The 13,075-nt window shown below is 44.1% G+C and overlaps 1 protein-coding gene across 4 annotated transcripts in view; it reads right to left on the bottom strand.

Annotated features, from left to right (window-relative positions):
• The window catches only part of LOC117207582, a 229,818-nt gene that overhangs the window by 164,414 nt on the left and 52,329 nt on the right, over positions 1–13,075 (bottom strand). Inside the window, exon 1 of one of the 4 annotated variants that reach the window (XM_033447930.1) lies at positions 5,642–6,024. The exons of the other annotated variants lie outside the window; for them this stretch is intronic. The gene's annotated coding sequence lies outside the window, so the exon portion shown is untranslated. Of the gene's footprint in view, positions 1–5,641; positions 6,025–13,075 lie in introns of those variants that run through there. 4 annotated transcript variants of the gene reach the window in all.

Here is a 13,075-nt window from a genome sequence, read left to right as displayed (position 1 = left end):
ATTTGGAAGCTGTAATAACCTGACAATTTCGCGAGTTGTACGTTTATAAATATTTAACTTCTCTATAGGTACGAGTCGACGATGAGACGAACACGAGCATTAAAATGCTGCGACTGCTCTCTCAGTAAATGTAACGGAAACTTTTCTAAAATTGAAATGGAAATGTTGTCAGAAGTTAGCGAGATAATGAAAAAGGTGTACGCAATGGAGGGCAACGTGTCGTAAAAGGGATAAACAGCGTGCTAGGCTATGAAAACGCGAAACTTGTCTCGATAGTAAACAATGAGAGTGCAGAAATTCGTGACGGAGTTTGATGAATCGAAAGAGGTAGACGGCCAGAGAGGGTGGAGAATGGGCAAGGATGAAGAGGTACAGCGGCAGTTAGCCTACTATCTAGCGTGTTTATGGTAATTCGGGCCATCCCGTTGACCCAGGAGTAGCATGCATATACATCAGCCTCCCTCTTTGACGCCGATCTATCCAGTCACTCTCCGGCAACCAGACCCTCTTGCACCCTCTCTATTCTCTCTGGAGACCAAACAGTGCCTGGCACGCCCATGTCTACCTCGTGCAACCTTCACCCTTCTCTTCCTTCTCACCGTATCGCAGCCTGACTCTCTCACCCGTTGCCACCCTCTCTTCCTCTCTCGTTCTCTTTCAAATTCGCTAGCGTGCAGCACTCTTTCGATTCCCTGTACCACTCCTTCCCTTCGTACTGCCGAATGCGACACGAAGAGCCACGCAATTTGGTTGGCGGCCAATATTTCCATTGGCTGGACAAAGACCTCTCGGAACAAAGAGGGCTATGCTGGAAAATTTTCCTGAGACTTCGACGTTACCGCGAGGGAGGAGATAGCGAAGAAGGACAAAGAAGGGCGAAGAAGGGCGAAGAAGCAAGGATTTTCTCGACGTGAGCTCGGACTATGTCACCGGAAAAGGTTGGGGAAATTTTCGGTGGTCCATTGGAGTTATTGGCAGAAAGCAAAACTCGAGGAAATCGTTCACATAATGGCAAGGGGTCGACGATCGATGAAAGTTCAAGAGCGTTTCCGGAAAGAGCGCTTCTCATTGGGAAGTCATGGTCTTTATGGATGAATACGAAATGCCGAGCATTTTCTTGCTCGAAAGATGTGACCACACCCTCCTATTCAAATGAATCGACGGCGAATTCGAAGCCGAGGCGAAGCTGAAACGGCTAGAGGAAACGATTCTGACGTTCGTTTTGCCAGCAGGTTTATCGATGCGTTATTTCGCAAATGGCGAGCCATTTGTCGTGTCCCGTTCGGACCTCGTCGCCACGTTATATCACGCATGGCTTCGGCCAGCTATTCAATTCGCATGTTTCCCCTTTTTCGTTGCCATTCCGCACGCGTTTCCTCTTTAACGCACGCTTTTTCCGATTGCACAAGCTTACGCCGCGATTCTATGCGGTGAATTGCATCCGCGGAACGTGCGGTGGTTGCTACGTGTATAATGTCGTGAAATTTATGCTCATTTTCAGGATCGTCGAATCGTACGCGTTATCCATTAATTTTCATTGAAACAAAAGTACAAAAAAATTCACCGCTGCAACGCACTGACGATGAATCGGCTATGAAATTCCATTATCGCGAAATGTTTGTTAAACGATTTCGACCGTCAAAAGTTTTGTTCTCGGCATAACGTACACGTCCATTTCATTCGCTCCTCTTTGTATGCTCCAACATTTATGCGTGTTTCTCGATGTAGAAATTTACACCTCTCACTTTTAACACACTCTTGGGCGCGTGCTGGCATTAGCCATGAAAATTTGTTATACCATCAACTACCTCTGGCCATTCTGTATTTTATTATCCGTTTTATTACCTTTGAATAGAGAGAGTCGCACGAAATACTCGGCGTTCTTCGTCTTGACGCATTTGAATGATCAATTTTGCATCCATTGTAGTTCTACCAATCTTTGTCTCGTAGCGTTTATTTTCGTAGCGATGGATTTTCACGCGGAGCAAACCTCAGCCTCGTAGACAAAATTTCAAACACCACATTTGCAACGATAAATTATTCAAAATCTAAGCGCCGTGTTTGATAGGTAGTTGCGAAAACTTGAAAGTATCGCCGGAAACACGTTCGCTTAAAAATACACACTCTTAGCTGTGAAAGCCAGAACAAGCGCTACAGATACGAGTGCAAAAATTTTTCAGGTTGCCAGCAAACTGTGGCGGAATGGAAGAGACCGCGAAACGCGGTAGAGGATGAGGTAGCAGAAATTGGTTGGCCAGAAAGCGCTTTAGCAAAGTAGGTGATGTCAGAGGTTACGTAGCTAAAGTTTTCGAGCGCGGACACGATGTAAGCTACTTTACAGCAGTCGTAGTGCAGAAATTGCAAAGAGAACGGCGCGTAAGCTCGTTCTTCACGCGTACGAAACAGTCGTTCTCGTTAACGAGAAAATTAGCTGCCTGCGACCTTTTATCAAGAACGTTGTGCGCCTCGAACGAAAGGAGACGTAGTATTTTTGTACTGTAGTTCGCTTGTAGTAAATGTGAAATAAGACGAGCAACTTTGATTCCTACTCGCGAAATTCGCGTCAGCAATGGCGAAATCGCGTGTATTTTAGAGCTTGGTTCGCGAGCTCCACGCGAAGAACGATAGCAGCTTTATCCGGATTCTCGAGCGCTGCGAATGGAGCTGAAAACGAACTTGCAAAAACAAAGATTCCTTTGCAGATGGATTAAGCTTTTTGCTGGCACGCGAGGATCTAATGCGGAGAATGCAACGTTCGAGAAACGTCAAAGAGAATCCAGAGTTAAACCGCAACGCAGGAAACCGTGAAATGGTAAGAGCAATTGTGTTAGAAGAGATGTCGGACGGTGATCTAACGTCACGCGTGAATTTGTCGGAGCCGCTTGTCGCAACGCTTTATCCGGATAAGCTGATTGGAGGACAGTACGAAGGTGCGTCCACCTCCGGATTGGACGGACATTATCAAGATTGACCAGCGCAACAACAAAGAGCCACATCTTCATTCACGAAACACGAGGTCGAAAATAAATTAACACGATGCAACGTCCAAGATTTCGACGAGTCTTCTACCTCGACGAGGTACAACAAACAATTATACGACAGCTTCCTGAATAATTCATCGTCCTGATAATCACGTTTAAGAGCGTGAAGGCTGTGCTCGCGCGCGTTGACGAGTCGCGAGTGGCAGCTGGGCATCGCGCGGTTCCTCTTCTTGCATAATTGCGTGGCTGTAAAATTCACGTCTGTCCATGAGGCACTTGACAGGTGAAAAAGCGACCTGGCTCTGTCAAGACCTTAACCACTTCCGTGCACGCGCCGCGCCGCGTCGGTTTTAATTGCACCCTCAACCGGCGACCAAGTTGCAAAAAGAAAAAAAGAAATCAGCGGTGGTTTGGCCCTCGCGCCAATTGGCAAACAGGGACCGAAGAATATTCAGGGGAAAAATGCGTTAGTCGCGAGACCGAGTTTTGGATGAAAGGGAGAGCAAGAGAAAGAGGAAGTGAGAGACGGGGAAAGGTCGCGGTCGGTGGTGGTGGTGACCGAGGTCGAGCCAAAATGCAAAGCCGGTAATCTGATTTGGCGGCTCGCAGAAGGCAGTGTAGCCTTCAGCCCAGTAGCTTTAGCCCGATGGTATGCGGATTCCCGTCAATTATACATTATAAACAGTCATAAATATGCAAATTCTACGACGGCGCGAGACCAGGGGTGTGTTATGTTCGCGTGCGTGAGCGAAAGCACGGTTGCGCGATTCCGAACCTGCGAGCATCTCCCACGCGGATTTGCACCTTCCCCTTACGACAGACAAACGCAATCTCCAGCCATTTTACGGCGCAATTGCGCAAGGGATTAATTTTCCACGCTTCGTTTTAGTCTGACTTTAATGTCCTTCGATTTCACCAAACTCCTCCGCCTTTTCTAATCAAAAACATTTTATCGTTAGGTTTTTCATGTTAGATCTCAAATGGAAGTAAATTTGAGTTTCATTATGTTTCATTAACCTTTGTATACATTATATATAAGTGTAATTTTTAAATTTAATCAATCTTCGATACGAGGAGGTTGTGGAAAATTGATATTTCAAGCACTTTCCAGTAATAACGTTTTAGCGATTACACGTAATATATAGCGTTATAAGATGCCTTTAGCCAATTATTAAGGCCACCCAGGTAATCTCTAAATGTTACACGTCTGCGGACATATTCACTTTCTCGCTTCCCGGAGCAATTACATACATACAAGGCATATTATAGTTGCGCGGGGTAATTGCTAGCATCCCTTAGATATGCAGGTAATTTCTAAACATCGAATCGAACGTTGGGAAATTACCGTTTAAAAAAAAATGTATTCCGAATTATACTACGATTATAGACTTCGCTTGCACGATATGAATACAATCAGAACGTATGGAAATTTTATACGTTTTTAAGATTGACCATCGATATTTTTTGAAATATCGTGAACAAATTTCATACAGTGGTTCGTTGCAAATTAAAAAATCAAATAATCCAATAACAGAAACGTGAGCGAGTTTTATGGAATTTTTTTTTTTTTTTTTTGGGGTCATAAAATACAGTTGGTCGTAATTTCGCATTTATACGTTATACATACGGGTCATAGAGCTATCATGAACGGAACATTTTCATGCAAATCAGCCCCCTTCGGTATTCACCCTATGGCTTTTCTTACGAGCACAGAAATTTCATGACGGACGGTCGTTAGCTAGCGAAAACAATTTCTACGTACGATAAAACGTATCGACGCGGAATCATGGGAATTCATGACCAGTTCCAGTCAGTTTACCGATTCAAGATCAATGCATTGGCGCAGGCTGTGTTGCACGTTGCGGCCCATTGCACCGAATGCAGTTCGTGCTGATGTACACGAACACGAGTTTGCAGTGGATAATGCGAAACACTCGAATTACATGCCACGAATGGATCCATTACCCGCGCTCGTTTTCGTGTACATCGAACAGAGGATGAAAGTCTAGTGGCAGATATCACGACTATCACGCAATCGTTGACTTCCCACCTAGTATTTACCGTCGGAATTACGCTCAATGGAATACCGCCATTACTTTTATCGGATACACAGTCGGTGTTACGTATATGTATACACATATGCACGTAATTTGTATTTTTCATGTTAATTCTTTACTCGAGAGTCAAACCGACTCAAGACTGTTTCTTACGAGAAATTAAACGATATATATACGCTATCGTAGTATTGTATAATTATGGCGAAATAGATTTCACATCGGGTACAAGGGAAGTGGAATATAGCAATCCTGAACTTTGATATCAACTCCATCTCTCTCTTCAGCCCCTTCCCTTTACTCCCGTTCCTCTTGCAGATGGAAATTAATTAATACAACTTAATGAAAACGGATAAATATCGAACTGTTTCCAGAGAGCCATTTCCCAGGGAAGGTAAACAAGTAAATGAGAAACGTACAATTATGTACGATAAAAAGTCATGTTTATTTTAACGTGCAATTGTGCACACGAAGTCTAATTATGGGTTTATAGGTCAGATATAGAATTGAATCGTGAGATAAAAGCAGCTACGTTCGAAAACGAGCATGACGCCATATGCATCATGGTGGCAGAAAAGCTGCGAACAATAAAATCACAAAACTCACCGTAATGTTGATGTTTATTCATTTCCTACGCCACTACGCCGTCCGTGGAATGCTTTCCATCCGCCTCGTTTGTCGTGGTCACTCTTATTTATATGTCGCACATACTTATTTCCCATCTGTTAAATTAATTACGCGATTACGGTGGTAGAAAGCGCGAAACTATTATCGAACTGAACGACGAATCGTTATTTTTTAGGACGAGAGATGGCGTGAATTACGACTCGAAGGGCTTCGAGTCGACTTTCGCGACTCTTACTTCCACCACGGTTTCCAGTGAAATCGTGCACGATTGACGCGCGCTCGTGTAGCGAAGCTTAAGTTTAATTGAGACGTCGAAGTATGTTTACGCGATCCGTATGTTTAGAATACCGTGTCCCGTGTAGTCGAACTGTGAAACATTAGATAGTGTGCGTGTATATAAACGAACGTGGTTGAACGGTTGTGTGAGCACGCAGCGGCATAAATGTATTTACGATCCATCGTAACCTTTGTGAGCAGTTGAATATAACATGGATGGAACGGAAAACACGAGTTCCTGCGTTCTCGCGTTGCTACCAACTCTCTTCTACGGATCGCAGGTGCGTCGCATGCGTACTCCCATGTAGATACACAGTTACGTACAATATAATACAGTGTTTGATGATCACTTTGTAATTGTTCGTGGTATCGTGTAATACTGTAATGCATCGTGATTTCGAGACGTCTGTTTTATTGAGATGAGTACGGAATAATTATATACAGCATTATGCGTCGCGATTGTGTATTGTACGTCAAATATACATAGCACAAAAGAACAATACGATTTAATGGCGTTTGCACCTAGCGCCACGACAATGGCGACAAATCCGAGAGATATGCATTTAGAAACAACGTTGTAGAGTTATTTGAATACAGAAACGATGAAATTGTCTTTGATTCATTACAAATTGTTCTTCTTGGTTATACATATTTGCAAACATATAACCTAGCTTATCAGAAGCAAACACCTGAACAATGTGGTCCGAACGTGAGTCTTAACCTATCACTGATAGCGTATGATGTAGCTCGGTCGATATTTTGCTTCTTTGTGTACCTTTACCCGGTGTTATGCTATCATATTTCTTTTCTCCCGAGATACGGATACATAAATTCGATCGGAAAATTGGTATGCCAAGGCTGAATGTTAAAACACACGGTGTACTACGTTTTGGAAATCGTTTCTACTCGAAGAAATTTCTCATCGATCGTGTTCGCTATGCTCGATTAATTTCGACAGGTGTCAGATCTCCGGCGTGCCGACTGACAGATATCAAAATAGTCGAAATACGGCCTGTAACGTATCTATCGTTGTCAGTGACGTGACATCGGTCGTTCATATCCGGCGTCAAACTGCGTGGAATACCCCGAAGGTATCGGACTGGATTCAGGATATTGAGTCCACTAATAACGCGGCCCCTCGATAACCCTTTGGTCATCATTCCCTTGACTTAAATACACGGTAAAAAAAAAAAAAGAAAAAAAAATTCGCCACTAGTCCGGCAGCGTACGATACAAAATTGCGACAACTGGAACGAAGCCAATGTAACCATTTCTCCTCCTTTGATACACACCGTGCATGTACGTACGTATATGTAGCTACATCGCACCGATTGAAAATCAGCAAAGAGAGAAGCCGCACCTTTAAGGGCAATTATCGTAATTATCCACAGACGAGATCTTTCCGAGCGTCATAATCTCTAGAAATTAGCTTGCTCTGTATTCTGGATGAATCATCGTCTCTGAGAGGCGTATGACACGCGTGCAAATCACGATGTTCCACGATTTTCCGCCGCACTGGACTTCTCTATTTCCATCCTCGATATCTCCGGTCATGTTACATGCACTCTCGTGGTGCTTCTCTCTAATGTAAGAGAGACGTTGCATAGCATGCGCGCGGACGAGCTAAGCGGATTACTCTCTCTCTCTCTCTCTCTCTCTCTCTCTCTCTCGATGTGTTTCTCTCAGGATCTCTCCGTCCTTCCTCAAACGCTGCCCCCGTTCCTCCAACAGACTCGTGGGAAACAAGGCGGTACGACACGTCACGGGACCCCTTGGTGTGCGTGTCAAATGCGTGTACAACGTCGTTCACGCACCGTTGTTGATCGCCCCCGATGCAGGCCAATTTCGCTGCTTGGCTTCGTCCTGATCGGCTGCCTGCCGTCGATGTCGATTAAATCGCTCTCGGACTCGATTCCGTGGAAACCTGAATTTGAGTGTCGAATAACGTCACTGAAGGCGATGTTCCTACGTAGATAGACTCGATAAAATCGTACCTTGCTATCGCTAGACAGCCAGCGAATGGTCGTGTTTCCATCGATCTAAATACACAGCGATTCACCTGTACGTATGTAAACGAATTTACACGATCCTTTGTCAGTGCTAAAAAAAAAAGGACGATTCAATTTACGGAGCGTAAATAAAATCAGGAAATCTAGCGCGGAATAGTTTTACGATCGAAAACCGATGTAAGAGCCTCCAGGCAACGGGAGATTGTACGGTGGATAGATAGGACCTGGCTGACTTTTATAGGCCACCGCGAGGTGTTGGTCGATAAGCAATTCATTTCACAAAACTCCGTTTATTCTCTTTTTTCCTTTCCCTTGCCGAATTTTCCTTTTCTTACCGCTTCGCGTTCACGCTCGGAGGATTACATCGCGATTGAGATTGTAGGAGAAGTTACCGTTGCAGATAGCGCGAATCGGCGGAGTATGCCACGATGGAAAGCACTATTCCTGCTAAGTCGATTGCTGTAAGGAGCATTGCGAACAGCTCGAAATGCGTCGGTTCTGCGGCGTCCTTTGTGAGTGTAATCTCGTGTCGCGTGCATGTACGAATATGAATACAGGCATATGTAGGTGGCGTATACATTAGGGCATTAACCTAGCCACACCTAGCCATCCCGTTGTAAGACGTTTCCTTAATTAAAGCCATCGATTCGCCGACTGACTGAACTCGGCTCTGGCTCGAAGAAACTTCAAGGATTTCCGAAGGCTTTCGTTTTAACAAAACTCAACGTTGCTCTGATAATATTTCCGTCTGTGTACAGGGCCATCGTATAGGAAAGGCGACGGTGTTAAGTCACGCTCGTTAAGTATGCTTTTTAACGTCGGGAAGAAAGTCGTTGGTAATGGCGGATAATGACACGCGTTTGCACGACTCGAAGCGAAAAGTAACGAGGGGCTGTTACGCGAAACAAATGGCGCTCAAAGTTCGTCTCTGTCGTATACTAATTAATGCCGAAAACTCTAATAAGCAAGGCTCGTTTGCTCGGTCGAAATATCTTAATGAAACCCTCGGGACTTAGCGAGTTTCTTGCCGCGTCCGAGAGAGTATTTCCAGCCACTTGCTCAAGTTCACTGGAATATTAATTTACAGCCCCTGCGGATACACGTAGACGTTTTTAATCGCCGCCGATATTATTATGCAGATTAGCTCGGGTGTTGCAAAGAAATGACATCGTTCGGTAAAAGCGGTTTAAACTGCCACTTAATCTCCTCATTCGAATTTCGTTTCTTTCGTGAATTTTTTTTCTATTCATCCACCGATTATTTACGAGAAACCGTTAGCTAGTTGGTAGGTACGAAGGTAGAACGATCGTAGAGGGTCGAAAATCGGGATTTTTAAACGACAGGCTTGGAACTAGCGTTCGCTAGATTTTGTCCGGGTACTTAGCTCGCCGGAATGCGACGCACAGAGAATGAGGAATGAGACTAAAATATATCTTACTGGCGGCGACTGGCGGTTCAAGTGCTTCAAAGTATGCCATTAGGGCGACTTCTCCAGCTAATAACCATGACGTGGCTCTCTTTACGGTATTAGCATCAATTAATTTCATCGACAAGTTTCCTGATAATATCGATCGAGAAACTTCGCACATGCGGTAAACTTGCTCGGTTACGGTAAGTACATGCCACGAGTGCTTATAGGTCTTTTGCATTCGCAATCGAAAGTTATTAGGTCGAATATACTGTAGAAGCGTCGTTTCGTCGGAGCAGTTCTCCTGCTTGATAAGGTATTCCTGACGTTTAAGAGGAAGCGTTCTCCGTCATTGAAATTACATTTCGAATCGAGTTTCCCGACTTTTACGTACATTGGTGTATTCTTCAGAGGTACAAGTGAATCGCAAAGCAGCGCCGAACGAAACAGATAATTTGTATCAAATATTGTTAAAAATTATGCATCTTAATCGCCGAAATAAATGTATAGGAATACTTTATATGTATACACTTACAATTGATATCAAAATAGTTTCAGGCTTATTTAATATGTGATTTACAAGATCTTCGTCGATACATATTTGCACGCGTCTCAGCGCTTTCTTTCCCTCGTCATTTTCTATACCACACTGCCAACGGAACAGTTGTATTCGTCTGTCTTACGAGACGCTGTGCACGCACACACTCCAACACACTCATACTCGTATATGTGTGTCATTACTACGCGGCTAATCTAGTGTAGTACACAAAACTACACATATCTGAATAAATATAACTTGAAATATTTTTCGCTACCAAGCGCTATCAAATATAGCGTTGATCCGACAGAAAGTTTCGTTGCGTTGTCGCGTCGAACTCTTTTACCCCACAAAACGGTGATGATCTATTCTGGACGTTGTAACGGCAATTATTAACGGTCGTAAGTAACGCCAAGTCAACGGGGTGACTTAAATTAGATCGCGAAATAGATCGCGAGCGTACAGAGCATTCGTGCTGCTCCTACCAGGCGAATAACCTTTGATAAATTTGACGCAAACGCTTAAACGGTGGCGCTAAAAGGGTAAAGATCCACGCGGGATGCACCCCTTGAAATTGGATCAAAGCGATGTCTTCGTAAATTACTCAACTCGATAGATTTAAATGGTCCTTTGGTTACAAGCGAAGGCGCACCGATCTCGATCACCTTATTTTCGCAGTCTGGCGCCAGGCGACGAGTCAAGGTTATATCAACAGGGAAGAGGGAAAGGGTTCGGATCTTTACTTACCGCCGTTCTAGGATATCCGGGCCAATGGATCGGGACATGTCCCTGGGATTTGCGGATTAAGCCGACCAACGACCAAGGAAGGGCGTTATGTCTGCGTCTGGCTTAACCACCGGGATAGATAACGTTGCCGAAAGATATACGGAGCCGGATAGTTATGGCCTCACATTTTATTTCAACCTCGCCTTCGTCTTTCCTTCGATTTTCTCTGCGGCTCTATTCTTATCACTCCGAATGGTATCGAGCTCGTCCTGCAGTCCTGGCAAACTTTTCAAAAGGCTACATGAGGCTATGCGATTAATCTCGCGATTAATCTTGAATCGTTAGAATCTCTAGTATCCTTTTAAGGTACCGTTACATAGGTATCGATCGTAAATGGTACAGCTTTTCATTTCAAGAGCTTGATTCGAGAGAGCATTATTTACCGTGATCGTAATACCTTATAAAATCTCTGCGGTGTCATAAGTATTCAGATTGTAGAGTCAGTGTGGCACTTGAAATTCTAAATTCGTCATCGGCCCAGATTTCGTTTGTCGTCGGAGCCGTGATTCAAACGGGATCGACCCTTAAATCGAATTGCAGGAACTCGCTGAGGCGTGATGAAAGAAGTTCGAGGTTTCTTCGTTCCGGCTCGAAGCGTTGCGAGCTTCCGCTCGAACGGTGGATAGACCGGCTTGTTACACTGATTTACTTATGGGACAAGTACTTGGTTCGTTACCTGCCCTCGAGATTCTATAATATTATGAGGAAGTCGATCGTGTGCATGTAGCCGCGTACTTCTTTGCCGAAGTTTGCGGCACCGTGAAGGATTTCGCGTCGACTGTATTCAGCCTGTGTTAAGAAACGGGCAAGGGAGGGGCAGGAAGAAATGACGAAAGGACGAGAACGTATCGATAAATTGTAACGTCAAATTTATTTTATCGACGACTCGTTATCGCTGCGAATTCGATATACCTTTTGCCTCTCGAGAACCGATATGGCTTTTCCACAGAAATTCTATTTTCTAAGAAGCAAGCGATTCTTCTTATTCTCGCGACACGACCTACTTTTCCAATGATATTTAACGACTCGAGATCGAGAAACGGTGTAACTCCATTTCTCAGATTTCCGTTTGTCGATAGGGAGAAACTTGCCAGGTGTTTATACTTTTCACTGTCGAATATTATGAAAAATCTCCGCAATTTTATTGATGACGGACGTCGACGCGGCGTAAAAGGATTAAGTGGAAATTCTCTATCGATGTTTCATCGACAATGTAAACGCGATCCGTGTTCCACGAAACACGTCGTTCTTTGCCGTGCAACTTTCTTTCGCGAAACGTCAATTTACCTGGGGTGGTCTGCGAACGAACAAAAAGACCATTCGAACGCAGGGTAAGGAGCCAAAGTATGGCGGATATTACAGAAACATAAATTTGAAAGCAACCATCGACCGCATAGTTTCTGGCTCGTTGCCAATCTGCTTCTTATAAGTCGCAATACGTATGAGCTTTTACATGGCGTGCGCGCTCAGTCAACGGTTAACGATGTGTCAAAACTATTTTTGTTTCTCGTATACGCGATACATTTATGACGAGACGTTCATTCCCGATTTCTATTGCAGTCACAAAATCACAAAATATACAACTTGTTATCGTTGGTGCGATCTAAAGGTTTCTGGATGAAAACGAGGCTGTAGAAATGCAAGAGAATCACATTTTATCACTTTCGAGTATAGGTCTATCAACGGTTTTATGTGTTCGTAGCCGGTGAGCATCCTCAAAGGCTTTTATAATTATTTCGTTAAACTGGCAAAATAACGATTCGCTGCTCCCAGGCGTCCAGATTGTGGCACAAAGTGTAGAAAACGACCGTGTCGCGGGTCACTCACTGGTATTTAATTCGTGTCAACATACTCCCCTAAAGGGACCAATGGTTTCGTTTGAAGGGAAAGAAGGTAGAATTAATGTATCCACCGGTTGGTTAACAATACCTGTGCTTCCCCTAAATCTGTGAACTCGGTTTCTTCAACCGTATCATTCCGCGAATGTACTTCGTGATTCACAAACCCCTCTGGCTATCAGCAAGTGAATTATTGCGACAAACCGTGCAACGTCAACGCGATTAGAGAAGCTTTTATCGGATCTATTCGTACCTCTCTCAACGTTAACTGCACGAGTATTGGAACACGAGAGTTCAAAATTGAAAACAACCGTAAGAATGTCACGGTCTGACGTTTATGGATTATTCAGTATCGCGCAAATGCGAACGTGAAGATGTATACCGAGGACTTTTAAGGTTACACCGGCGTGTAAACTCTTTAAGCGTCACGTAAAAGTAGTCAAGTGGCGAGACAAAATTGCCAAGCGTTAATGTCCAAGATTCAAGAGTCTGGGTGCTCGACCGAAGAGAAACACGGGAGATCGAGCCTCGTGGCGGGTTTGATGTTGCGAGGTCGAT

This window comes from Bombus bifarius, unplaced genomic scaffold (genome assembly GCF_011952205.1).
Source record: "Bombus bifarius isolate JDL3187 unplaced genomic scaffold, Bbif_JDL3187 scf7180000008039, whole genome shotgun sequence".
Taxonomy (NCBI): Eukaryota; Metazoa; Arthropoda; class Insecta; order Hymenoptera; family Apidae; genus Bombus; species Bombus bifarius.
The sequence above is the reverse complement of the archived record's forward strand: the minus strand, read 5'-3'. Positions and strand labels throughout refer to the sequence as shown.